The sequence below is a fragment of the Armigeres subalbatus genome, chromosome 3, assembly GCF_024139115.2.
Source record: "Armigeres subalbatus isolate Guangzhou_Male chromosome 3, GZ_Asu_2, whole genome shotgun sequence".
NCBI lineage: Eukaryota > Metazoa > Arthropoda > Insecta > Diptera > Culicidae > Armigeres > Armigeres subalbatus.
Genome location: NC_085141.1, coordinates 201167415 through 201193845, shown reverse-complemented (window position 1 = coordinate 201193845; position 26431 = coordinate 201167415). Strand labels below are relative to the sequence as shown.

The 26431-nt window shown below is 36.9% G+C and overlaps 1 long non-coding RNA gene across 2 annotated transcripts; it reads right to left on the bottom strand.

The window, feature by feature from the left end:
* Nucleotides 1–3535: 3535 nt before the first annotated feature.
* LOC134226224 (uncharacterized) lies at nt 3536–10669 on the bottom strand. 2 transcript variants are annotated; one of them, XR_009983421.1, is made up of 3 exons: nt 7199–10669; nt 5912–6028; nt 3536–4216 (listed from the first exon to the last, which is right to left on the bottom strand). It is a non-coding gene; the product is annotated as an uncharacterized LOC134226224 (long non-coding RNA). The 2 variants fall into 2 exon arrangements; XR_009983420.1 differs by having other exon boundaries at nt 3536–6028.
* Between the last annotated feature and the right edge of the window lie 15762 nt (nt 10670–26431).

The following is a 26431-nucleotide window of genomic DNA, read 5'->3' as shown; positions in this document are numbered from 1 at the left end:
TGTATCTGTCAAAGGTACAATAAAGTAGTGGAATTGTACAAACTCGTCTTATGGTAAGTTATATGAATAATTCAAGAGAAAATTTTCAAAACGACTTATCTGCTTTTGTAAACAAAGATTCAAATGACGATTTGACGAATCTGATAGCTCTGACGCAAACCAACACCATCAACAGGTAGCAAAACCTTCACATACCTATTGATGTTGTTGGTTTGCGTGGGAGAGCTATCAGCTTCGTCAAATCTTCGTTTGAATCTTTGTTTACAAAAGCAGATAAGTCGTTTTGAAAATTTTGTCTTGAATTGTTCACGCTGGGGGAGGGGGTATCGGAAACTGATCAAAACCTGTCCACGTGGTACCGCAACGAAAAAAATCCACCTGCATTAGAACCAAAGCATCTGGCCGGAGCTAATAATTATTTTCAGATGGGTAAATTTTTTAATGTAGAACAATAAATAATGTATTTATGCAATACATAAAGCTTGTTTGAGTTGATTTATTCAAAAATTCATAGTTTTACAGTATTTTGAAAGAAAAATAACAAAAAAATAGATGACACGAAAAAAAATCCACTTTGGAAATTCATATTATTAAAAATGATTCAAACGAGAAATGATGTTCGTCAGTACCCAGTATGACCACCATGAGCTTCGATCACCTTTTGAAGACGTCTTGGCATGCTTTCCACCAAATTCTTTAGGTGCTGTGGGTCAATGTTGCTCCAGGCTCTCGATAAAGCTGAGTAGTACGTGTCTTTGTTTGTAACACCAGTTTTATCCACCTTGTTATCTAGAATTGCCCAGAGATTTTCAATGGGGTTCAAGTCTGGACTTTGAGCAGGCCATTCCAACAGCTTCATCCGCTTAGATTTGAAGAAAACCTTAGTTTTCTTGGCTGTATGCTTCGGATCGTTATCCTGCTGGAAAATGTAGTCCTTACCAACTTTGGTTTTTACCACTGATTCCCGCAGGTTTTCACTAATGATGTCAATGTAGGCATCGGCATTCATTATGCCGTGGATTCGGACAGAATTCCCCACTCCAGCCCATGCGAAGCAGCCCCATACCATGATGTTACCACCACCATGTTTAACAGTGGGCTGAAGATGTCGATCGTGTAGGGCTTCATCCGGTTTTCTCCACACTCTCACACGTCGCTTTTGGTTGAAGATCTCAAACTTCGATTCATCAGTCCACAAAACATGCTTCCAGAACTTAATCTACTTGTTGATGTGCTTTTTAGCGAATTCGAGTCGTGCTTTTTTGTTCTTGGGCCTGATGACTGGTAGTTTTTTGCGAATTTGCTCTTCAACCCGTGTTCACTGATTCTGCGGCTGATGGTACGATCCGACACCGAAAGCTGAAGGTTTTCCTTGATCGATCGGATAGTTGTTCTGGGGTTTTTCTTTATTTCCCGAATGATCCTTGCATCGGTGCGTTCATCCGTTTTTCTCACACCTCCTCTGCCTGTTCTGTCGGCCACGGATCCGAGTTCCTGATACTTTGCCCAAATTTCCTGAACTGCACCACGGCTTATGTTAAACTTTGCAGCAATTTTCCGTTGCGATACGTTGTTCTGGCAGTCTTTTACTACCAATTTTCGGACAGAAATCGAAATTTGTTTTCCTGCCATGGTCAATTTGTAGTGATACAGTATTCCAGCACTGTAACAGTGTGATGCTCTACTTGAAATGTAAACAAACGGCAGGTGGTTGATGTTGACACATTACAAAACAAATATCGAGGGTGTGTCAATGGATAAAGAGTAAAAGTGTTCATGTGCATAATTACAGAGTATATTTTTTTTCAATATCATGCTTATTTCGTCACATTTTATTTCAATTGCAAAGGAATTGGAATATACCACAAAATTTGGATTCAATACATGAGATTAGAATAATACTAAGTTAATCTTTTGAATAAGGGGTTTTATCCATTTATTATATGCGCATTTCCATAAAACTGCACAATACATAGGTTAAAGGAAGAGGTGGATTTTTTTCGATGCGGGTCGAATATGGACAGGCCTTCACCACGTTCACCGACCGCACAAAGCACAAAACCGGATTTCGCAACTATTGCGCGTTAAAATACAAGCACGTCCAATCACGCACTTACGTTTCAGCCCTAAACATTGTTACCTTAAAAAATATTTAATTTGAAGATGTTCATAATGGCTCTGTAGAAAGGTTGAGAAATAATAAAATATTCTATTAGATAAGAGATTCTTGTAATTATCATTGGAAATAAAGAACAGTACATTACCCTTTTTTAGTTTCTTTAAGCATATATGTATCAATATATTTTCTACTAATTAATAAGACTGCAAGGAGCAACTACAACTGGGGGTTTCTTGGGGAGTATAAAAATACGTGTTGTTCGTTCGAGGTGTAAAACAGAAGAGAGCTCCTGGCTCTGATTTATTTAATAAAATAAACAACAGCAATGTTGCGCGCTGCGCTTGCTGAACATCTGCTGATTACACGGAAAGATATTAATTTCTCGGGTACTTATTCAAAAGGACGTATGTGATTTTGTAAGCAAAGATTCAAACGTCGATTAGTCCGATCTGATGGCACTCCTACGCAAACCAACACCATCAACAGGTAGCCGAAGCCTCCCCCTATCTGTCTATGGTGATGGTTTGCGTGGGAGGGCTATCAGATCGGACTAATCGACGTTTGAATCTTTGTTAACAAAATCACATACGTCCTGTTGAATAAGTACCCGAGATTTATCAATTTACAGTATACATCAGCTCTTCCCCCTCCAGAAGGAAAGGAGACTCAGACTGAACAAAGATTAAAAAAATTAACAATACAAAAATTCACTTTTTATCTAGCTTTTCTGATTCTTATTGAACGCCTACACTGATAAAAAATAAATAGTAGAATTATACACACAGTTCTATTTAAGCTTACCATGCGTGATAATAGTTAACTCAACTTCAACATTGTTGAGATTTACCACATAATTATCGACGTTACTATGTTGTTTGACATTCTCGCAGTACTACATCCCATAGTAAATTCAACTGTAGCTCTGTTACCACACTTCTATCAAAGTTTTTTACATCGCCATTGGCACCAAAAACAACGTTTTCGTCATAGCGTAACTAATATGTTTTTCTCAACTATCCTTAATTGATTAGTAATGGGAACAAGTGTATTAAATTTATTTATGAAGAATACATTTTTATTTTGGTAAGTATATTTATTCAACTGTAGAAGTGGAATAATTAAAAAAAAACTGTTTTTTTGCATTTCCAGAATGCGAACCAAGCAGTCGGGAAAAAACTTCCTGTGAATGATGTGGTGTTCTAAGGAAAAGCCTGAGGAGTGTTCCAAAATATGGACGGCAGCTGCAGCATCAGAATTCTATCATTCTGGTGGAACTATGAAAATTACAAATTCAAAATGCTGCAATGGGAATTATCGTAGCCTATTCCGCAATACAGCAAAGCACCGATGGAAGCTGTAAAATGAGTGATTTAACTAGAAAATCCTAGTGTTTCGGTTGCCATAACCAGAATGCTGTTATTGATTTAATTCTGTATTTTGTATTTTGAACTTCGATTTGTTTTTGTTTATTTAAAATATCCCAAAAGCAGAATGAAAGCTGCATAGATTACTATGATACCACGATAAAATAGTACGAGGAGACAAAGTACATATTTAAATTTACTATGTTTACAGTCGGCACGCGCATAGTAGCAACGTCAAAAATATGGTGAAATCTGCTATACCGATTCGCTCAAGGAGGCATAGTAAAACTTACCACACGATGTAGTCGTTTTAAATGATTTTTGCGTTCTACCGAAATCAAGTGGTAAAATGTTTTCACTTTCACCTTCGATATAGTAGGCATTACCATGCCGCTTCTTTCAGTGTAGGTAGGCCAGAAAGCTCTACCGGCTCTGACGGGAATTTTCTTTTCCTATTCTTATTCTTCATTAACTTGCGTTGATTCGAGGCGCTTCCACTGCTATGACCTGGTAATTGCCAGATATCGCTCTCGTTCAGTACGGGTTTCATCATGCGTTCTGCTGCAGTCCACAACGGTCGACCATTCTTGGGAATCTCGACAGTCGATAGCGGACGACCAGTCTCGACCACTCGCATTACCCGCTTCGACAGACCCGTAACTCCATGTCCATCCTCAAGGACTCTGATCTGATTGGGATGGGATGTTGTTGTCGCCTCGTTTCCAACCATGATCTGTAATACATTTTGAGAAAAACGTTTCAGAAAAGATGCTTTGATCCATTTTCCACGTATATGCGATTTGTTATGCTTTTTTGTTTTAATCAAACAGATTAACATCTTAGATGTATGGGTATAGTATTTTTCAGGAGAAAAATTTCCAACCATTGTCGTATCATTAAAGCTTAAGCGTAAACTAATCTGGTTTTCCAAGTACAACTTACAACTTTTATGTAAGAAACAATTGTCATATATTGTGACGTTGTCCAATAAAAAACTCGCAAAATGAATAACTATAATTTAGCTATGACTACCAAATAGTTGTCAATTTTAATCATTCGCTTTACCTCCACACTTTTAGAGAAATCATTTCCTACCGATGGTTTCTTAGTAGGTACACTGTTTGAAAATTTTGAATTAATATTATGTTTTGGAATGATTGCCAAATTGGAACAGACGCCACAAACAGCAACAAAATTCGTGTCAAAACCAAACAAGTGAACCGCTTGTTCTACAGATTTTATCATATCAATGATGCCATCATGAATGACACGTTCAAGTTTAATCATTTCTCCTTGAAATTTCTGCGTAATGTTCACTTTGTCCTGGAATAATAAACACACGCCAAGATCATAGAAATCTGGTTTAGTTCTAAGCATTTTAAAACCATGTTTGTCAGTTTTCTTAGGCCACAAATAGCGTGTAAAATAAATTCTGTTTTTCTGAAATATATCATTTATTTGGAATCATTTGGAAATCACCAAAGAATCATCATTTATAATATTACTTTTCACAAATTTATTACATTGTATTGGAACTGACACATTCAAAACCATCTGCGAAATAAAACTCGCAAATAAAGATTTTGACGAAAATATATTAGGAATTTTGAAACTGAATACAAAAATTTTAAAATTATTCTGCCTCATATCATAAGGAAAGTCATTATCTTGTTTTGAAATTGGTAAATTACTTTTTAAAATCACATCTGCTTCACAATTAGCAATAGAATTTCTGACAAATACATCAGCACATTTAATCTTAATATGTGCAGTAAGTGCTTTATGTTGTTTTTGGCGAATATTATTTCCTGGCAAAGAAACGCCAAAAAAAATCTCCAGTTGGGAAAGGATTCATCCAACCACGTTTTTCCCTGTAATGGAATAAAGTGATAAAAGCAATCAAGCACTAGCAGATTAAATATTGCTTTTGTCCTATTCAATTCAAACGTAACATCATCTTGACCAGAAATTGTCACCCTGGAACTATTTATCTCAAATAATTTATTAAACCTCTTACTTAATGTTCGGTTGAAATTTGGAGCAGCTGTCCTAAATCCACTGTCAATCTCCAATTTTGTCAAATTATTCTCAATAGAGACATTCAACAAACAAGAACTACTAAAATTATCGATGGAAGAAACATCCATACACTCCAATACGGAATCACTTGGCTCATTGTTATCCAATTCACAACTAATTCTTTTTTTTTAATTATCCTGACGAGGTTAAAAGACTATTATTCTTCCATTTACTTCCACTATTTAATGGAAGAATAATAGTCTTTTAACGTTGTAGCATTTCCCCGAAGACGCTCTAAAATAATTAATCATTATCCAGACGCTTGGACAAGTTATCCGGAGCCACAGAAGATTCTTGCATGTCGACATGTTCAACTTCATCGCTCCTTTTAGGATTTTGTTCACGGCACCTTTTTCGCACGTGTCCTTGTTGTCCGCAGTAGTCACAGGTACGCTGGTCTACCGTCCTTTGGTTGCTGTCCATTCCCAATTGTCGATGCGATGAACAAGCAGATGCGTCTTGGTACCTAAATTGTTGAGAAAGAAAACAACTTTGCGTATTATGTGGATAATCATTATTTGCCGAATCAAAAAATGGATATTTGGTTTTTATTGAAGCCACAAAGTCAACATTGTTTTTATCAAGCCTTTCCTTGAGTTTTTGAACTAATATTTCATAAGACACATCCAACAATTTATCTGCAGGGAAAATCTTATTTGCAATATCGAATAAAAAATCACGTCCCAAACAAAACATCTGGTATTTTCTCTCATTATCCTTGACTTTGTTCACTCGGAAATGGCAAAACAATCGCTTAATCCAAGAAGTAAATGATTGTCGCTTACTATACACGGAAGAAAAAAAGTACCCAAAATTGAGTATTTTTTAACTTACTTTTGAGTTATTTTTTCTCTTCGCTTTCATCCACTCTTTCTTTTGTTGTCAAAAACAAAAGAGCCAAACAATCCAACGACGCCAGTTCAATACGGGAAGCCAATTTTGAGTTTTATTACCTGAGGTCGAAATTGAGTGAATTAAACTTAAATTTGGGTCAATAAATTTTCCGTTGGGTACTTTTATTACATGGGAGTAAAGGCAAACTACATCGACCCTACTTACTCAATTTTGGCTTCCCGTACGGATGTTCGAGGTTGGGTGAATTAAACTCACTATTGGGTAGTTTATTTCTTCCGTGTATGGTTCAATATTGGGAGCTATATGTAGGACATATTTGTCAAAATCAAATTTAAACAAAAATAAATTACTCTTACAATTGATTTCGAAACAGATTTACAACAACAATTGTAAAAAGCTATTGAAATTAGTAAATATTCTCTAACAATAATTAACAAATGGAAAAATCTATTGTTTCATTGTTTTGTGTCAATAACAATTCCAAAAGCTACCAAAAATATCAGCTTTTGTTTAATAGAAATACAAAACATGCAATAAATCACGTTACTTGCGCAAAATCGCTTTTGTATAGTATTTAAAAAAATGCGCGGCTTTTCCTGACACACTATAGAGAAAAGTCACCAATAATCAAAATTAATTCTAGTTTCAGTTTAACCAATATATCACACTGCGCAAAACCAATTAACACTTTTTATTACTTATGTAAATTGCGCGAACACTCCTGGTAAATGCGAAAAAAATAAACGTAAAAACGCCAATTAAACCAGATTTCGTTACTCACCCGATGAATCCTTCGCTATCACCACGATTCCCAGGTGAAGGAACCAGAAAACTTTCCAACGGAGCGAAAGGGAAATGTTCAAAATTAAACCACTACCGCCGCACAAACGGTCCACTGTGCAGATGCCCCTATGTCTCAAATAAAAGAAAAATCACTTTCATTGTAATGTAATAGATTTGTCACTCAAAACAATTGTATTGAAATACTAGGTATTCTTCAAAAACACTTTTTGTTTTGCTTGAAACCGACGCCGTATAAGCAAATGGCGTTTCGGTGGGCAAGTGCACTTTGCCACCTCCGAAATATATGCCACCAAATGAATGCAATTGTGATTAATTATCACTATCACGGTATCACTTTAATTGAATCAACAGTCGCTGTCTCGGTTGATTTTTTTCCGTCGGCAAAGGTTGATGCGTTCCGGCTTCTCGACCTGCGGTAATCCGTCGGATCGTTTTTTCCTCGTCGCCACTAATAAGACTGCAGGGAATAACTACAACTGGGGGTTTCTTGGGGAGTATAAAAATACGTGTTGTTCGTTCGAGGTGTAAAACAGAAGAGAGCTCCTGGCTCTGATTTATTTAATAAAATAAACAACAGCAGTGTTGCGCGCTGCGCTTGCTGAACATCTGCTGATTACACGGAAAGATATTAATTTATCAATTTACAGTATACATCACTACCCAAGTAATAATTTCCATGCTAATTGAATTATAGTGGACTTAAAATAGCAATCACCAAAGCTAGTTGCTCAGTTTTATTGTCGTTCTTATTCCAACAATAAACCTCTCATAAATATTCTGAAAAAGCTTCAAACGTCAAATGCGTATTGATCTTATGAGCAGCTCTACGGTTGTGATGAAGAGCGTAATAAATCATATTTCCAAAGCTCGAATAATGCCATAATTTTTTGTCCTAATGTTGTCAAATTAATAACCCTAATAAGACTATTTGCATTGCGAAGAGTTTAAAACGGTTTGTAATAAGAACCGCATTTTTCTGATCGAAATTGATGGTGGCCATGTTGAAAAGGTACAAGCAATTCCAAGTTAGTGATATTATCACTGGATTTCATGATTGGACGATGTTTTCAGCACGTTTTTGAAAATAATTTGCATTAAAAATATATTGAGGTGGAAAATCAACACAATCAGTGGAGATTTACGATATTGCTTTTATAACTATTTTTTATTTGATTGCCCAAGACTACGCTATTTTGAGAGCGCTTGGTGATCAATCTAATTTTTTTATTATTGCCCGTTGCATAAATTTTTAGACTCTGGCGTAACTTCGTTTTGCTTTGAATTTTTAGCGTGCACACCAATACATTTGAACTACTTTTGTAATTGTTTTTTGTTGTTGTTATTTAACGTACACACGTGTTTTTGTTCACTCAAACAAACAGCAAACAGTACTAATTAATTTGTATCTGTGACACGGGGAAAATATTCACGCAAATAATTTTCGCGCAGGAGTCTAATAAGGCGGAATCTGCGCAATAGCTTTCACCATAAAATAAAACGCGCACCTCATTTTAAGTAAAGTACAATGAATGACAATCCTGTAAAATACATTATTTTGTAACCCCCCTCATCATTATCCTCAACAACCATTTATTTATTTTGTTATCATTTTCGGCAAAGTTTTATTTCTCTTTTTCAAAGCAACATTTTTGACACCTGCCGCAGCCAAATTCCCTTTTCTGCGGGTAGTTTAAAAGGGGGTTTTTCATACTCTTATAAATGGTTTATAGCGGTTATCCAGGGAGGGCCACTTGGCCATATCTTACTCTCATAGTGATCATCAAAAGGTTGTCGTGTTATAGTGAGTTTTATTGGTCGATCTTATTATTTAATCTTGAAAACCACTCCTAGAGCGGAATAAAACTTGAAATGTTACTTGGGTAATCAAAGTAATTAGCTACGCATAATGCCCCCAAATTGATAGCGATTAATAGCACATTTGAAATTATGGCAGTCAATTCAACCATCCCGGGTAGATGTGAAAAACAAACTACAGTATCCCCCCGCTTATCCGGACCTCGCTAGTCCGACGACTCGTTAGTCCGGATGTCGCTAATTCGGAATTTTCCGGATTAAAAAGTATCAACACCCATTTAAACACATTATGCTGTCAGTTTTCAAATTGTGCTGTGATTTTGTTTTGGTTCATTTGTATGGATTTGACAATCGGATTAACGAGAGAAACCCCGATAGTCCGGCCATACATTTGTCGGATCAGCGGGGGTATACTGTAATAACATAATAATTGCCCCTATTCTTGTTTCCGGACGAACGAAACTCGTTCCTCTATTTGATTTAGTTGGCGTAAACCAGAATGCTCCGGCTTTCGATCGTACGTAAACAAGAATAAGGGTGAATAACAAATTTCACCTGTGGTAAAAAGTTTTGTTATTTTTATGCTATTCATGAATTACATACAATAACATCTCAATAACACATTTTCAAATTTTGCTATTCAGTTTTTTATACACTCTCTGCCAAAAGTTTGGATTCACCCTCGAATAATATAGGCAACAGTTTTTGGTCGTATTTTTACCGTCTTACATCCGATTCCTGGTATTGTTAGCTCGATACAAATAATATGAGTAGATCTTGCACCGTAGGTATTTTAAGCTAACAATTTCCAATTTTCCGAGAATCCGATAATTTATTTATTTATTTATTTATTGTCGTCAATCATAATTGTAGACCTATTTACATTTGTATTCTTAACTATTCTAAATAACATTAAATAATGTTGATACTGTTTAAACTTATTGTAAAGTGTCATTAGCTTATAATACGAGAGAAGATCTGTTTCAGCTGTGTTTTGGACATCGATAAATCAATAGTGTCACAATGTTTATTATAAGTGATCATCATTTGATTCATTGGGCCATTTTTTGCATAGTTTGTTCGATGATAATTTACGGAGAATATTTGACGATGTCGTAAAGATCGTAATGGAACTTAAAAATTAAGTTTTGATAATAGCTCCGTTGAGTCAATTCTGTTTGAAACAATATTGTTTATAAAAGTTACCATTGCTAAATCTCGACGCACTTTCAGTGAATGAATATTGATGAGCTTACAACGAGCTACATATGGTGGCAGTGGAAATTCGGTCCACCCTAACTTTCGTAGTGCATATAATAAAAATTGTTTTTGAACTGACTCAATTCTGTTGGCATGAATAGCTGAAAATGGGGACCAAACTATGCTGCAATATTCTAAGATTGGCCTTACATAAGCTGTATATAGTGTTTTTATTGTGTATGGGTCCTGGAAATTGTAACAGAATCGTTTTATAAAACCTAACATGTTGTTGGATTTGCTTACAATTAAGTTATAATGATCGATGAAAGTTAGTTTTGAATCCAATATTACTCCCAAATCTCTTACTCTATTGCTTCTTACTACGTTCTGATCATCAAAACTAATATTTGCGCTGAGTATGTTTCGTTTTCTGCTGAAGAAGAAGACTTTTTTTACACCATGTATGGAATACCAATATTTCATCTTTGAATGTATCGATATCCTCGACAGTTTTGATTTTTAGGAAAAGTTTCATGTCATCCGCATAAATTAAGACATTCAATTTATGAAGCACAAAAGGGAGGTTATTTACAAATAAAATAAAAAGTAACGGACCTAAATGAGATCCTTGAGGAACTCCAGAAGAGGCTTGTATTGGGGTTGATAATTTTCCTTTGAATCTTACAATTTGAACCCGACTTGTTAGATACGATTCAAGCCAATGAAGAAGTTTTGGTTGAATTCCCATCTTCTGCAGTTTGAACAAAAGCATGGGTAAATCAACGCGATCAAAAGCTTTGCTAAAATCTGTGTACAAGGCTTCTACATGGTGACCACTATCCATTGCATCCAAAGAATAATTAACGAATTCTGTTAGATTTGTGGCTGTCGAACGACCTTTAAAGAAACCGTGTTGCTTAGATGTGATTCGATTTTTAATTTGAACAAATATTTTTTCATTAACAATTGCTTCGAACAAATTCGGTATGCAAGATATAAGAGCAATACCACGATAGTTACGAACATTGGATTTTATACCAGATTTAAAAATTGGAACTAAAAATGATTTTTCCATATTAATGGAAAACATCCTGATTCCAGTGACATGTTGAAAATCCAGAATAATGGAGCAGTAAGTTCAATTGCTAGAGTCTTAATAAACACTGGAGGTATTCCATCGGGTCCGGAGCTCTTAGACCCATCTAGATGTTTCAGGGCATCACAAATTTTGTGTACATTCAGATGGTTGACGCAAACGTCATTTGAAAACTCAGGATAAAAATCGAAAAAGTCACGATCTCGATCATCTTCTGAGTGGGTAGTGTATACTTCTTTAAAGAAATCGGCAAACAAATTACATATTTCCTCTGGACCATTACCTGTTCTACCATCTAAATAAAGTTTCGATGGAAAATTGGCTGATTTTAATTTAGTGTTCACATAGCTGAAAAAATGTTTTGGACTTGTCTTGATTTCACGTTCAGTTTTTAAATTATATTCATTGTATGCGATATTTATAGCACAGTTCAGTTGATCACAAATATTAAGATACTCCTCTAAATCATGTTGAAGATTATGCTTCTTGTAGTTTTTATGTGCTTTCTGCTTGCGATTTTTAAGATTTCTAATATCTCTTGTAAACCAAATTGGATTTTCGATACAGCATGACTTCTCCGTCTTTTAACCGGCACTTCTTCCATTATTATATTGTGCAATGTGTTATAAAACTTTTCTGTCGCTTTATCAACATTTTGTTCGTTCCTTATAGCAGTTTGCCAATCTATATTCTTCAGTTTATGCTTTATATTTCCGTAGTTGGCTGATTGATAATCGAAGATTTCTTCAAACTCACATTCGATTGGTATATCATTAACGTGTACAAACAAAGAGAATTCAATTGCTGTGTGGAATACTTCATTTCGCCAAAGAGGAGCTAGTGATTCATTTACACAAAAATCTTCATAACAGTTAGTCAGCAGTAGATCTAGATAACACAGACAACACTAGATAACACTTTGGAATGAAACAATACGGACTGATTTTACGGCTACGACTCTTAGCGCGAAACAACGAACACGAATAGCAACATGGAACGTTTTAACCCTAGCCCAGCAGGGTAAATTGGCACAACTTGCCAATGAGGCACGCCGCATGAAGCTTGAGATTCTGGGAATGAGTGAAGTCCGTTGGCCAAACTTTGGAGAACACAGAACGCCGTCGGGACAAGTTCTGCCATACTCTGGTTTACGAGGTGAACACGCTCCCCGGCATCGCGGAATTGGTTTCCTACTAAGCGCTCAGGCACACTCTGCGCTTATGAAGTGGGAACCTATGAAGTGAAAGGAATAAAGGATAATCGTTGCCAGATTTAGAACAACGGTCCGAAACCTTACTATAATCCAATGTTATGCGCCAACCGATGCTGCCGATCTGCAAGACAAAGAGAACTTCTACAGTCAACTCAATGCCGTCGTAGATAGTATACGGAATGGTGATATCAAGATCTGTTTGGGCGACTTCAATGCGAAGATCGGATCCGACAACTCGAACCATGAGCGCATTATGGGACGCCATGGTCTCGGAGAAATGTGCGAAAACGGAGAGCTGTTCGCAGAATTTTGTGGTAATAAGGACATGGTGATCGGGGATCGCTCTTCCTCATCGACCGGCTCACAAGGTCACGTGGGTCTCCCGTGACGGCTTTACAGAAAATCGAATCGACCACATCTGCATCAGCCGAAAATGGAAACGGAGCCTTCTTGATGTACGGAATAAACGTAGTGCCGATATCGCGTCTGATCATCACCTCCTCATCGGCGAAATACGCCTGCGCATTGCGCGGATTCGTCGGCATGAGGAAAGAGTTGGACGTCGATTCAACACACGCATGCTGCAGATATTCCGGAAGGCGGCAGCGTGAGAGACCAATGGACCGCCATCAAGAATGCCTTCATCGCCACCAGCGAGAACAATCTGGGCGAACTGCGCACCCAGAGAAAACAATGGATCACCAATGAGACCTAGACGAAGATAGAGGAGCGAAGAGAAACCAAAGCCGCAATAGAGCGATCGAAAACCAGAGGAGCCAAAGTCTTAGCCCGTCAACGATACGCGGCTCTTGAGAAGGAAGTAAAACGCTAATGTCGACGGGACAAGCGAGCGTGAGCAGACTCCCTGGCCGACGAAGAGAGAGCGGGGCGAAGATGAATGCAACGATGGCTCTGAAAGACGCGAATCATCAGTTATTGACCGACCCAACTGACCAGCTGAAACGCTGGTTCGAGCACTTCGAACAACTTTTTCAAGTGCCAGCCAGTCCATCACCACCTCGGCAAGATCTGCCTAGGATCCGACGTATAACACGCGTCAGAACCGAAGCTCCATCACTGCTAGAGATTCAAACAGCCATCCAAAGCATGAAATCGGATAAAGCCCCAGGACTCCTGGGCCAGGAGTCGATCACATATCAGCAGAGATGCTCAAAGCTGACCTCACGACATCCGCTCAACTACTGCATCGTTTATTTCGTAATATCTGGGACACCGCAACTTTTCCGGTCGACTGAATGCAAGATATCTTAGTGAAGGTGCCCATAAAGTTTGACCTGACTGTATGCGATAGCTGACGAGGCATTATGTTGCTGTGTACCGTTCTCAAAGTTCTATGCAAAATTATCCTAGCCCGGGGGTTCCTGAGAAAATCATCGACCTCGTCGAAGCACAATACGAGGCCTTTTCGTGTAGAATGCTGCTCAATGGGGTCCTGTCCAACCCTATCCGGGTCGTAGCTGGTGTGAGGCAAGGATGTATTCTATCATCGTTACTGTTCCTCATCGTAATCGATGAGATTCTAGTAGATGCGATTGATCGTGAACCAAACCGCGGGCTGTTATGGCAGCCTATAACCATGGAGCACCTAAACGACTTCGAATTGGCTGATGACGTTGCACTCCTCGCGCAACGGCGCTCAGATATGCAGAGTAAGCTCAACGATCTTGCCGAGCGCTCCTCTTCGGCAGGTTTAGTCATCAACGTCAACAAAACCAAATCGTTGGATGCAAACACGGTGACTCCTTCCCGTTTCACAGTAGCCGGGCAACCAGTGGAGAATGTTGAAAGCTTCCAATATCTTGGTAGCCAAATGGCGTCAGACGGCGGTATAAAGATCGACATAGGCGCACGGATCAAGAAAGCAAGGCTGCCTTTGCGAGTTTAAGAAATATCTGGAAAAACAGGCAGATAAGTGAAGGCACCAAAATACGAATTTTCAACTCAAACGTGAAATCTGTGCTGTTATACGCTAGCGAAACATGGTGTGTATCAGTGGAGAACACTCAACGGCTGCATGTGTTCATTAACAGATGCCTGCGGTATATAATTCGGGCCTGGTGGCCTCACAACTGGATCTCAACCAACGAGCTCCATCGTCGTTGTCACCAGAGGCCGATAGCAACAGAAATTCGGGATCGGAAGTGGGGCTGGGTCGGCCACACTCTACGTAGGGACGGACACGTAATCTGTAAACAATTATTAGACTGGAACCCAGCGGGACATCGCAGCAAAGGCAGACCCAGAGGCTCATGGCGGCGAAGCCTCAATAAAGAAATAAAAGAAGTCGACTGAAATCTAACCTGGCAACAGGTTAAAGCGATAGCCGGGCAACGCTCAGGATGGAGATCTTTCAAGTCGGCCCTTTGCATCACCGGAGGTGTATAGGACCCATAAGTAAGTAAGTAAATTTCCATTTTTTTATGTACTGAAATATTACATTAGGATCAGGGTTGTTAATCGATAAATTATCATCGTTAATTTAACGCCAACTTCGATAACGATAACACTTTTACGATAATGCTTCGTTGACGATAAAATGAGCGTTGAATTAACGTTATCGTTATCGAGTATGCGTTGATTTATCGATAATTATCGAGTTAACTGTAACATGTACTACAGTTTGAAGTGCAAATAGTCACAAGCTGAATTTGCAATATCTATTTTAAAAATATTGTATCGCCTTACAATATTCGAGAACGCCTTTAAATCCTGGAATTAAATTGGGATTCGTTCAACCATTAAAGTTCTTACAGAGTCGCAGTTCTCCATAGTAGAGAATCTGAGAGCATTTTTAATGTCTACCTATACTTATGTTTAATCTAGCATTATTAACAAAACTTCTGTTTTGAAGATCCGGAGCACCCAGTTATATGAATATTTTATGACTCACAGTTTAGACTAAACTCCTTAGTCTAACCAAATCTTAGGTGACGAGGTTAGTCCACCAATCTGTTGAGAGAATGTTCACTTGGTACTGGTGCTGCCTGGAATGCAGCACTACAGATCGCTGCATCAAAAAAATTCTAGTACTTGGATCCCAATATATTGTCGATGACATCTAAAAAAACGCTAACCACCAACAGAGCACCTCACTTCTCATCGTTTCGTAGAGCAGCATGCATTAAGCAATAATTTTAGAGTGCCCGCTTTAATCAAAATTATCTTTGATCAACCAGCTGCAAACAATTTGTTCCATTCTCGACTTCTGTCAAAATTTTACACCAACTTTTTTCGCGTTATCTAGTAACCACATTATCGCAACATTATCGAGTTAACTTACGTTAAATTATCGAACTACGATAATAATTCAGTTGATTCATCGTTATCGTAGCAACCGATAACGTTGATCTCAATCAACTTTATCGGCGATAACGATAAATTAACGATTAACAACCCTGATTAGGATACTCATTTTTCTTATATTTATGTTGCAGAAATATATTGATTTTTCTCAAAATTGAACCCACAAAATTTCGAAATAAAAAGGGAAATGGAACCCAATTTATATCATCATTGATGATTTCCGGCGGATTTTTTTTTGTTTTATTTAAAAAAAATCAAAATGTTTACTTAAGTGCATAGTATACATCTGTCAAAAGTTTGGATTCACCCTTTTTTTTCTGCATAAATTCAGGCAAAATATACATTGAAGAAAGTAAGTTTCCTAACAAAACCTCAAGAACTGTACTTCAGACAACATTCGGCTAAAATTGAATTAAATCGCATATCAGGAGAGTGAACTCAAACTTATGGCCGGTTCATCATATAGTGGGTGAACCCAAACTGACTGATGGCTGATGCATATCATATACTATGCACTTGAGTAAACATTTTGATTTTTAAAAATAAAACATTTTTTTTCCGCCGAATCAAAGATGATTAAATTAAAATTGGATTCCATTTCACTTTTCATTTCGAAATCAATTTTGAGAAAAATCTACATATTTTTACAACATAAATATAAGAAAAATTAGTATCTTATAGTCGCTTGGTGCTGATGTTTGGCAGAGCCCCGACCAAATACTGTACCTTGGACAGGCATTTGATTCCACTGTGATTTCTGTACAATGATACCATTTTTATCTCCATGCGTTCAAACAGTTCCCGGGTAGAGAGGTGAACAACAAACAAATTACATAATAATAACAAATTTTGCAGTTATATCAGATTTTGTTATTCTTATGTTATTCATGAATAACATAAAATAGCATTCCAACAACGAATTTTGTTGCAATAGTAATAATATTTGTCATTTATATGTTATTGCAAGGAAGAGCAGAACAAAAAATTAAGAACACATTTTGCAATCATAACAAAGTTTGTTTTGCATTTATCCCTTGCATTTTCAACAAATCAATAATAACTTATCTTGATATTTCCTTTTCTGCAGATATTTTTGACATAAACCTCACTATTTTTGCTGTGTTAGCAACTATATCAAACAAACTAACATCAGATTTTGCTTTTCTGTTATTCATATATTAATGGTACTATTTGTTATCCTTTTGTCATTTTCTTCTACTCGGGTACCTGGGGAGGTGAAAAACAAACTAATAATCAGTACATTCAAAGTTAATTGCCTATATGCCGGGTATTAAGCCACCCGGAGTGGAAATTAATTACTATGTCTGAAACTTGATTATGCATATGTACAGTTCGCATGACAGGTGCTTTCCCTACTAAGCTACGAAGGACCTCCGTCGTCCACCGCAGCTTAGCGGGTACTGATGAAACCAAATTCCCAGCACCAGGTACCAGCCGATCTCTCGCAATACATTTTCAGAACTAACTCTCTCATATGTATTTTTGTACACATGCCAACCAAGTAGGATGAGTATTTAGTATTGTCCGGCTCCTACACACTAATAATAATACAATAACAAATTTTGCTGTGATTTTTGTTATAAATTTATCATTTCGAATTTCAGTCTATGCATAACTGATTTTGATATTTTTTCTCAAATATTTTGCTATTGGTTTGTTATTATAATACCAGAATGAGTTATTTATGAGCTATTTGTTAGAGCAATGTCTGCTATTATTTTTGTTATTTTAGCAACTATATCAAACAAACCTTTTATCAGATTGTTCTATTCAGTTATTCGTATGTTAATAGTAAAATTTGATTTTTTTTTTGCTGTTTTCTATTGTGGATTTACTTGACCAATGGATTCGAAGGTCGGTTTACTTGGCTATAGCTATCAGTACACTGTTTGTCATAATGACAAATATTTGTCAAGTCAGCCTGATATCCATGTCGATTTCTAATCGGTTTGATAGATGTCCGGATCAACTTGACAAATATTTGTCATTATGACAAACAGTGGACTGCGGGCTTATTTCAAACGTTCCCTTCTGCAGCAAGGTTTGCCAAACTCAATAAATGTTTGATAGATTACCTTGTTTTTTGCTCCTTGTCTATCAAAACAGATGTCAAAACATCGGAAAAAGAAAGAGAAGTCCGAGGGAAACAGCAAAAAGCACGTGGCAGACTTGTCAGTTTTGACAGATTTTACTATGAAAACCGGTGTGAAGGTGAAAACGGCGATTCCAACGACCGTTCAAGGAGCGACTATTTCGAACGGTCGGGTCCAATAGGGAAATCCACGTAAATCCACGACTACAATATGTTGAAAACTTTAAAAAACATATGGTTAGAATTTTGAAAAACTACATGTTAGGCTCCTTATCTACACATGTTTTTTTAGGTAAAATAATTCAACTTTCGTGTTACCTATATAGTAAGTAAATTAAATTTCTAATCTAAAACACGCAGAAAAAACTACGTTCAAAACAAACATATTGTAGGTAAATCCAAACAATAATTCAGTTTGTTCTGGCATCAAAAATAAATATGTTTGGATCAAACATATTGTTGCGTTTGAAGCGAACGAAAACTTTTTTTTTTAATCAAATGTGCGTTTCAAGTTGCTTCAACCAGCTAAATGTTTGAAGTCAGCTTTAGCCCGGGAGTTAGAAGGTGCTAGCTCTACTGCAGCTCCAATGACCCATTTCAGACTGCCTGGTAACTCACGTCCAGTCCGAGGTCACTTTCACTAGCAATAAGCCCCGTCTGTTTATGCTACCATTATCAATTGGATAATGGATCCATAAACAATCGAAGAGTTTCCACGATTGGAGCGGGAATCGAAACCTCATAATAACACAATACACTCAGACGGCCGATGATAGCACAACCACGAGGTCTAGATTATAAAAAAAATCACATTTCAAAAATATTTGAAAACCCTAAACCCAAGATTATAAAACATTTGTTTATAACGAGTTTATATGTAAATGAGTAGTTAGTATTCGCTGGTTGTTGTAGATTGAGGGAAGAAAAATCTCTTTTCTTTTTAATGAATTTAGGCGTTTTTTATAGGGATTTTTTTTTTCTGGCGTAAATATGGATTTTCCATTTTTTGTCAATCCCAATAATCATAAAAAAGGGGTACATTGGTAAAATAATTTTGATAACGACAAATTTACTTTGTTATTTTACAGATACAGTTTCTTTACATCAATCAACAATTCACCAAGTGTGTATTGAACAACAACAAAAATATTTAAAATAATCACCAAGAGGCCGGATTTTAACCAAATATGTATTTACATATTAATAATATATTTACAGGTCATGAAAAAATGGAAAATACATTTTTATTATTTTGTTAGAAAAATCTATATGTAACGCAGATAAATACGATAGTAACGCAGCGAATGGTACAAATCAGAGCCAAATCTACCTATTGATCTGTCAAACCGTCTACCTATCGAGCAAAGTAAACAAATGCTTGTTGGTAAGGCGGAAGCTGGCGGAAGTATTGTTATCGCCTAATGATTATTATGGCGAATTAACTCTTTCCCGACCACGACTTTTTTCAAAGATTTCAATAGGAAGGAATCATCTTTGAGAAAAATGCTAGAACAAAAGTTATTTGGCATAGCCAAAATTAGTGGAAAACGAAAAAAAAGCTTTTGATTGTAAATCAATAGTCAATTGATTGTTTTCAAAAGTTTCACTATTTGTGCTCAAAATTGATTATATTTGCAGTCTAATGGAACCATAAAGATGTGTCAAATATTCCTTTTTGTTGTTGAAACAATTTGATGAAGGTTATAAGGTGCAAAATTCGATAGTGCTCCACAGACACCATGGGCGGGAGAGGGTTAAAACGCAAGAATTGAAATGTTCTAGATTTCAAGACAAAATTTTCAAAACGACTTATCTGCTTTTGTAAACATAGATTCAAACGTCGATTTGACGACTCTGATAGCACTTCGAGGCAAACCAACGCCATCATCAAGTAGCCGAAACCTTCACCTGCCTATCGATAGTGTTGGTTTGCGTGGGAGTGCTATCAGATTCGCCAAATCGACGTTCGAATCTTTGTTTACAAAAGCAGATAAGTCGTTTTGAAAATTTTGTCTTGATTTGTTCTAGAAACAGCTTCAAAACAATTCAATACACCCTCCAACAGCAAGAAACTCACGTATGTTTGCACTCTGTGTGTGACTTGGTTATCAAATCAAAAAGCTTTAGAAGTGAACACTCCCGTGAAGTCTTTGCGCAACTTAATAATCATAAACTTTGGTAAAAAATATGTGTGTCATCCTGCTGCTGTACGCGTACAACATATATATGGTACGTGTATCACTGTACAGAAATCATATGTCTGTCGATAGTATAATGCAACGTACACACCAGTCAAGCAGTTTGGCGAACATTGACTCCACCCCCAAGAAAACGCTTCGGTTGCTGCTTTGTTGGAACGTGTGTGAAGTTATTCGAACAACCATTTGACAGTTGGCAGCTCGGTTGGAAAAAATTAAAACGTTTTGATTTTGGTTTGAGTTGTCGGGGGTGGAGTCAAGGTTCGCCGAACATGTTTGAACATTTGTATTGAAGTTGCACCCCCCATATATTTTTTGTTGGTTGGTGCTCAAGTTGGCGCTTCAGTCGTTCGTGTGTGATATTGTTGGTCGAATAAATTGATTGTTCGTGCCGCTGTTGGTAAAACTTGATGGATGTTGGAATAAACGAGAGGTGGAGTCAATGTTGGTCAAACTGCTTGACCGTGTGTACGTTCCATAATGGCCCGTTTACATATACGCTAGTTCTAGCGGACAATGCACTATCCGACAATACTAGCGCGATATTAGCACAATGTAAACAGGAATTGTCCTCGCTAATAAGCGTTTACATTATGCTAATTTCGTGCTAGTATTGTCGGATAGTGCATTGTCCGCTGGAACTAGCTTATATGTAAACGGGCCATAAGGCTCAAAAACAATTCTCGGGTACTTATTCAAAAGGACGTATGTGATTTTGTAAACAAAGATTCAAACGTCGATTTGTCCAATCTGATGGCACTCCCACGCAAACCAACACCACCAACAGGTAGCCGAAGGCTTCCACTACCAGTCTGTGGTGATGGTTTGCGTGGGAGTGCTAACAGATTGGACAAATCGACGTTTGAATCTTTGTTTAAAAAATCACATACGTCCTTTTGAATAAGTACCCGAGAATTGAGCGATGAAAAGAGCTTTCTGAATGATTTATGGCCCGTTTACATATGCGCTAGTTCTATCGGACAATGCACTATCCGACAATACTAGCGCAATATTAGCACAATGTAAACAGGAATTGTCCTCGCTAATGGCCCGTTTACATATAAGCTAGTTCTAGCAGACAATGCACTATCCGACAATACTAACGCGATATTAGCATAATGTAAACACTATTAGCAGATGACAATTCCTGTTTACATTATGCTAATTTCGCGCTAGAATTGTCGGACAGTGCATTGTCCGCTAGGACTAGCCAATATGTAAACGGGCCATATGGCCATTGTCTCTTTCCGTCCTTCGAAAAGTTGTTATTGTGGTAGTGGTTTATTGCCAATGTTTGTTTCCCATTAAGAAAATAAATAAGGCATTTTAAGAGACAGATCGAAATAGCTGTTTTTCTCGTATTTATCTACTTTGACAATTAGTGGCAGCCCGTTTGTTTAGTAATTTCGCGCCGAACATTCCGATGGGTCCCATCATCAAATCTGCCTGTTTTACTTTTCGTCTACCAGGGTTTCAGAACAAAGTTTTTCATATGATTCTTAAAATGAATCGTTAGATAATTCATACCATTGCATTCTAAGCATGAAATGCTGAAGAAAACACGAATGAAAAGTAAAACGTTACAAACATTATTTTGTGTCCGGACCTAACGGAATGTTCACGCAGAATCATACCAAATCAAAACATTGGAAGTAAATAATCGGGCCACCGCGAAACGTCTCATAAAATGCCTTATATCAGAATGACCATAACAAAATAATATAGACCAATGCAAGATCTTAACTTAACCTCACTTATTTGACAGTTCACAGAGCTTGTTAAATAAGAGGTGAGCCAGCCTACGGCTGCAAACCTCTATAATAAAGATATATAAAAAAAAGCTTGTTAACAGGGTATTAGAATTAAAATCCACGCTGCTCCAGAGACAAAGTCCCTGTAAACAAGCTCTGTGAACTGTCAACCTACGTCATCTTGCACTGGTCTATTTTCCTAGGAACAAAACTTTTAAATTCTAGCTCCGTTATTTTTATTTCAGTTATTTTACGTTTGTAAGAAATATTAATGTTTGTATGTTTTGTTTGTCTTTTTTTTCGCGTTAGTTCTAGTAAACCACTGTAGCTATAGTGTAAAATATATTTTATATGAACCAAGAAAAATAGATTCAAGTTTGATCAGTTTTCATTCAACTTTTAAAAATACCTATGCTGCAAAATATCGCAGGTGGGTCACCAGAAAAGTAGAATATTCTTAGGTGAGTCGTTTACACGAAAAGTTTGAAAAGCTCTGTCTTAGAAAAATCATAACAGTTAAATATGCTTTCTTCTCGGTATCCAAGATTTAAGTAACAATCTATGGATTTGAAGACCGCGTGATTTAAAAGCTCACCTGTATGTTCACGGAAGAAAAAAAGTACCCAAAATTGAGTATTTTTAAACTTACTTTTGAGTTACTTTTTCTCTTCTCTTTCATCCACTCTTTCTTTTGTTGTCAAAAACAAAAGAGCCAAACAATCCAACGACGCCAGTTCAATACGGGAAGCCAGTTTTGAGTTTTATTACCTGAGGTCGAAATTGAGTGAATTAAACTTACATTTGGGTAAATAAATTTTCCGTTGGGTACTTTTTTAACATGGAAGTAAAGGCAAACTTCTTCGACCCTACTTACTCAATTTTGGCTTCCCGTACGGATGTTCGAGGTTGGGTGAATTAAACTCACTATTGGGTAGTTTATTTCTTCCGTGTTGATTTATTTGAAGTAGGAATGACCAGAGACGTTGTTTATAGATAGAGACCCGCAAACAGTGAAGCCGAAAGTACCAAACGAACCGTCACACGCGGTACCAAACGAGCAAAGTAAACAAACATTACCAATCGGTACTAAATGCAAGATAGGTATTGTAATCAACATTAAAGAAATTTTGAAAAAGTTTGAAAAGTTCAGTAAATGAAGATGTTTTCATAGTTCTCATTGCAAATTTATATATGATAGTTAATCATATTTATTGTTGAATATTAAGGAATGGTGCTAACGAATACAAAATATATAGTTGGAGCAAACGAAATAACGGTTCACACTGAGAGTCACTTCAAGTTCTCACAAATATTTATGTTGCCGATCGCACAGATTTTTTTTGTCTGCTGGCCGTGAAGCCAGAATTGCTTTTATTCTCTCCGCGTGTCTCTATATAATACCATCGTCTCTGGGAATGACAGAAATACTGATTTTGTATAGGGTAGGATGGTGCAATAGGCCTTTTCACGAGACGTTTAAAATCAGCTGGTTTTATCGTCAATTGACAGTTCTTCTATGAAACTGACAGCTTTGGACTTGCGGGCCTGTTCAGCGGTTGTAAACAAGTGCAGTCTCGGCAGTGTCACATGAAAAGGCCTATATGTGTCACTTAAGGCGAACCCTCAGGGTCTGTCTCATTTGGAAAATTAAACTTAAAAGTGACAGTTCGAAAATTAAAAAATCACCCCGTTATAAGAATGGCTGGTGCTACCCAGAAATTCCAATAGGACATCGGTAGAAAATGATTCGATATCTGTCATCTTGCTCTGCGAGCAGGGTTATTTGATAATTATTGAAATGTCACTTTTAAGTTTAATTTCAGTTTAATTCTCCAAATGAGACAGACCCTCAATGCCTCAAAATAGAAACATTTTAATTTAGCTTTTCAACGTGGATCTATAAAAATACCTCATAATCTGTAAGCCAGGTATGAAAAAAAAAATCTACTTTTTATTTCATGTTGAGTCACCAAAGTAGAGGTCTATTTTTCTGTCAATCAAAAAATGCCGGGGCAAGATGGGTCACTTTTAAATTCTGCAATAAATATTGTTTTTATTCACAACAATAAATTACACACAGTTATTGCCAATGATTTTACTGAATAAAAAAAGGTTTTTAAAAATGTCTGCAATTTCTTATGAAAACAAACCCTCCGTGTGTTGCTTTTTTAAAGACAAAAAATATACATTTTTAATTAACAAATTAACATCATTATGCTCAAAAGTAACCTTAAAATGATTAAATCAGCAATGGAAAAAATGTTTTGAATACGAACTATGTTCTTCAGTATGTGCTGACCCATCTTGCCCGATTTGCAAGTTCATGCTAGAATGTCTAATTTTTTGATCAAATTTATTTATTTCAACGGGGCTACCCCAAATGGCATAATTCCATTTGGCATAATGCCGTTTGGCATAAGTTCGTTGGCATAATGCCATTTGGCATAAGGATTTGAATAGCCAGGGGCCATTTGGCATAACGACCGTTTGGCATAATAAAGAAAAATAGCCATAATGATTTCAGGGCCATTTGGCATAACGACCATTTGGCATAAAAATTAAAAGAATTATCAAAACTCTTGGAAGAAGCTCAATTTACATCTGTATTATTGCCTTTTTCTGGACATATGCGTATTTTAAGGAGTGATTTACTTTTTCTCCTAACGGGTGCCGTACAAAAAATGGGATTAAAAAATGGCTCGGGATAAAAATACAAAGAAGTACAGTTTAATCTGATATATGTTATACAAAGAGTTGTCCTTAGTCTTCAAACTTAGACTAATCAATTGGCATATGTTCCGTGGTTCGCCGTGCTGCTTATGATCCTGCTTATGAGTTGCTTCTTGGCTTTGGCATTACAATCACCTTTGTATACAATAGAGCTGAGTATATCAAATAATGCTTTGGCAGTTTTCACAACATTTTCACGTTTAAAATGTTCGACCGTGTACTTTTCCCATAATCTTTGTTCGCTTGAAAAATTTACAAAGCGCGCCGCAGTATTTTTTGTTTCTACGACATGTTGTGAGCAGTGTTGGAGTGAAAGTGTGTGTGTGACAATTCTTAAAGTCATATTTATTTTGCCTTATTTCGGATAAATGCGTACTTTTAAAGAAGGACTCATTTACTCTTTTGCTTCATTCCGGGCAAATGCGTACTTTAAAAGAAGGAGTCATCTACTCTTTTGCTTCATTCCGGGCAAATGCGTACTTTGAAAGAAGGAGTCATCTTCTTTTTTGCTTCATCCCGGGGAAATGCATACTTTTAAAGAAGGAGTCATCTACTCTTTTGCCTTATTCCGGGCAAAAGCGTACTTTAAAAAAATGAGTCATCTACTCATTTGCCTAATTTGGGCAAATGAGTACTTTTAAAGAAGGAGTCATCTTCTTTTTGCTTAATCCCGGCAAATGCATACTTTTAAAGAAGGAGTCATCTACTCTGTTGCATTATTCCGCAAATGCGTACTTTTAAAGAAGGAGTTATCTTTTTGCTTCATCCCGGGCAAATGCGTACTTTTGAAGAAGGAGTCATCTACTCTTTTGCATTTTTCCGGGCAAATGCGTACTTTTTAAGAAGGATTTACCTTTTTGCTTCATCCCGGTAAATGCATACTCGCAATCGTAAACAATGCCTTTTCCTGCAAGTTTCTCAACAACAAGGACCGCTCCCAGCTAAAAATCACTTGGAACTGGTGGCGCTCCGCGCCTTCTATCAAATAGAAGTGGAAAATATCGCCAAAAGTCTTTAATCTTCCTGAAATCAGCAGAAGAAGTCAATGTTTACGCGACTTTCGCCCTTATGAGACAACAATGTCGATTGTCGATATATTCCTACGATTAACCTTTTTTGTGCCAAGTGGTAATTTTGCTAAACGGCTAAACGGTATTTAATTCATTTATCAAGGATTATGCCAAATGGTCATTATGCCAAACGGTCGTTATGCCAAATGGCCTCGAGGTACCCAACAAATTATGCCAAATGGTCGTTATGCCAAATGGTCTTTATGTCAAATGGCCTTTAGAAATTCAAATCGTTATGCCAAATGGCATTATGCCAAACGGCCTTATGCCAAACGGCATTATGCCAAATGGCATTATGCCATATGGGCTTCCCCCTATTTCAACGCAGATAGTGCAACATCGCCTACATTACTTACGAAACTTTCACTATATTACTAAAAATGTTTAAATTTTAGATTGCTCGACGAGATTACACGATTTATAGAAAGTGTGTTTCGCATAAGAAAAAATGCTGAAATATATTTTACCTTGCCATATTCTACCAAAATGAAATTTTATCATCAAATCGAATGACAATAAAGTAGAACCAAATTATTCCTCCTACAAAGTCATAATTTTTACATTAAAATGGCATCGTTTACATTCAAAACGGCCCTGATACATCTTACCCCGTGACCCATCTTGCCCCGCCTAACCCTAATTAAAAGTCAAATGAATGATGTTTTATGTTTTCACAACAATGCAAAAAAAAACTAAAATG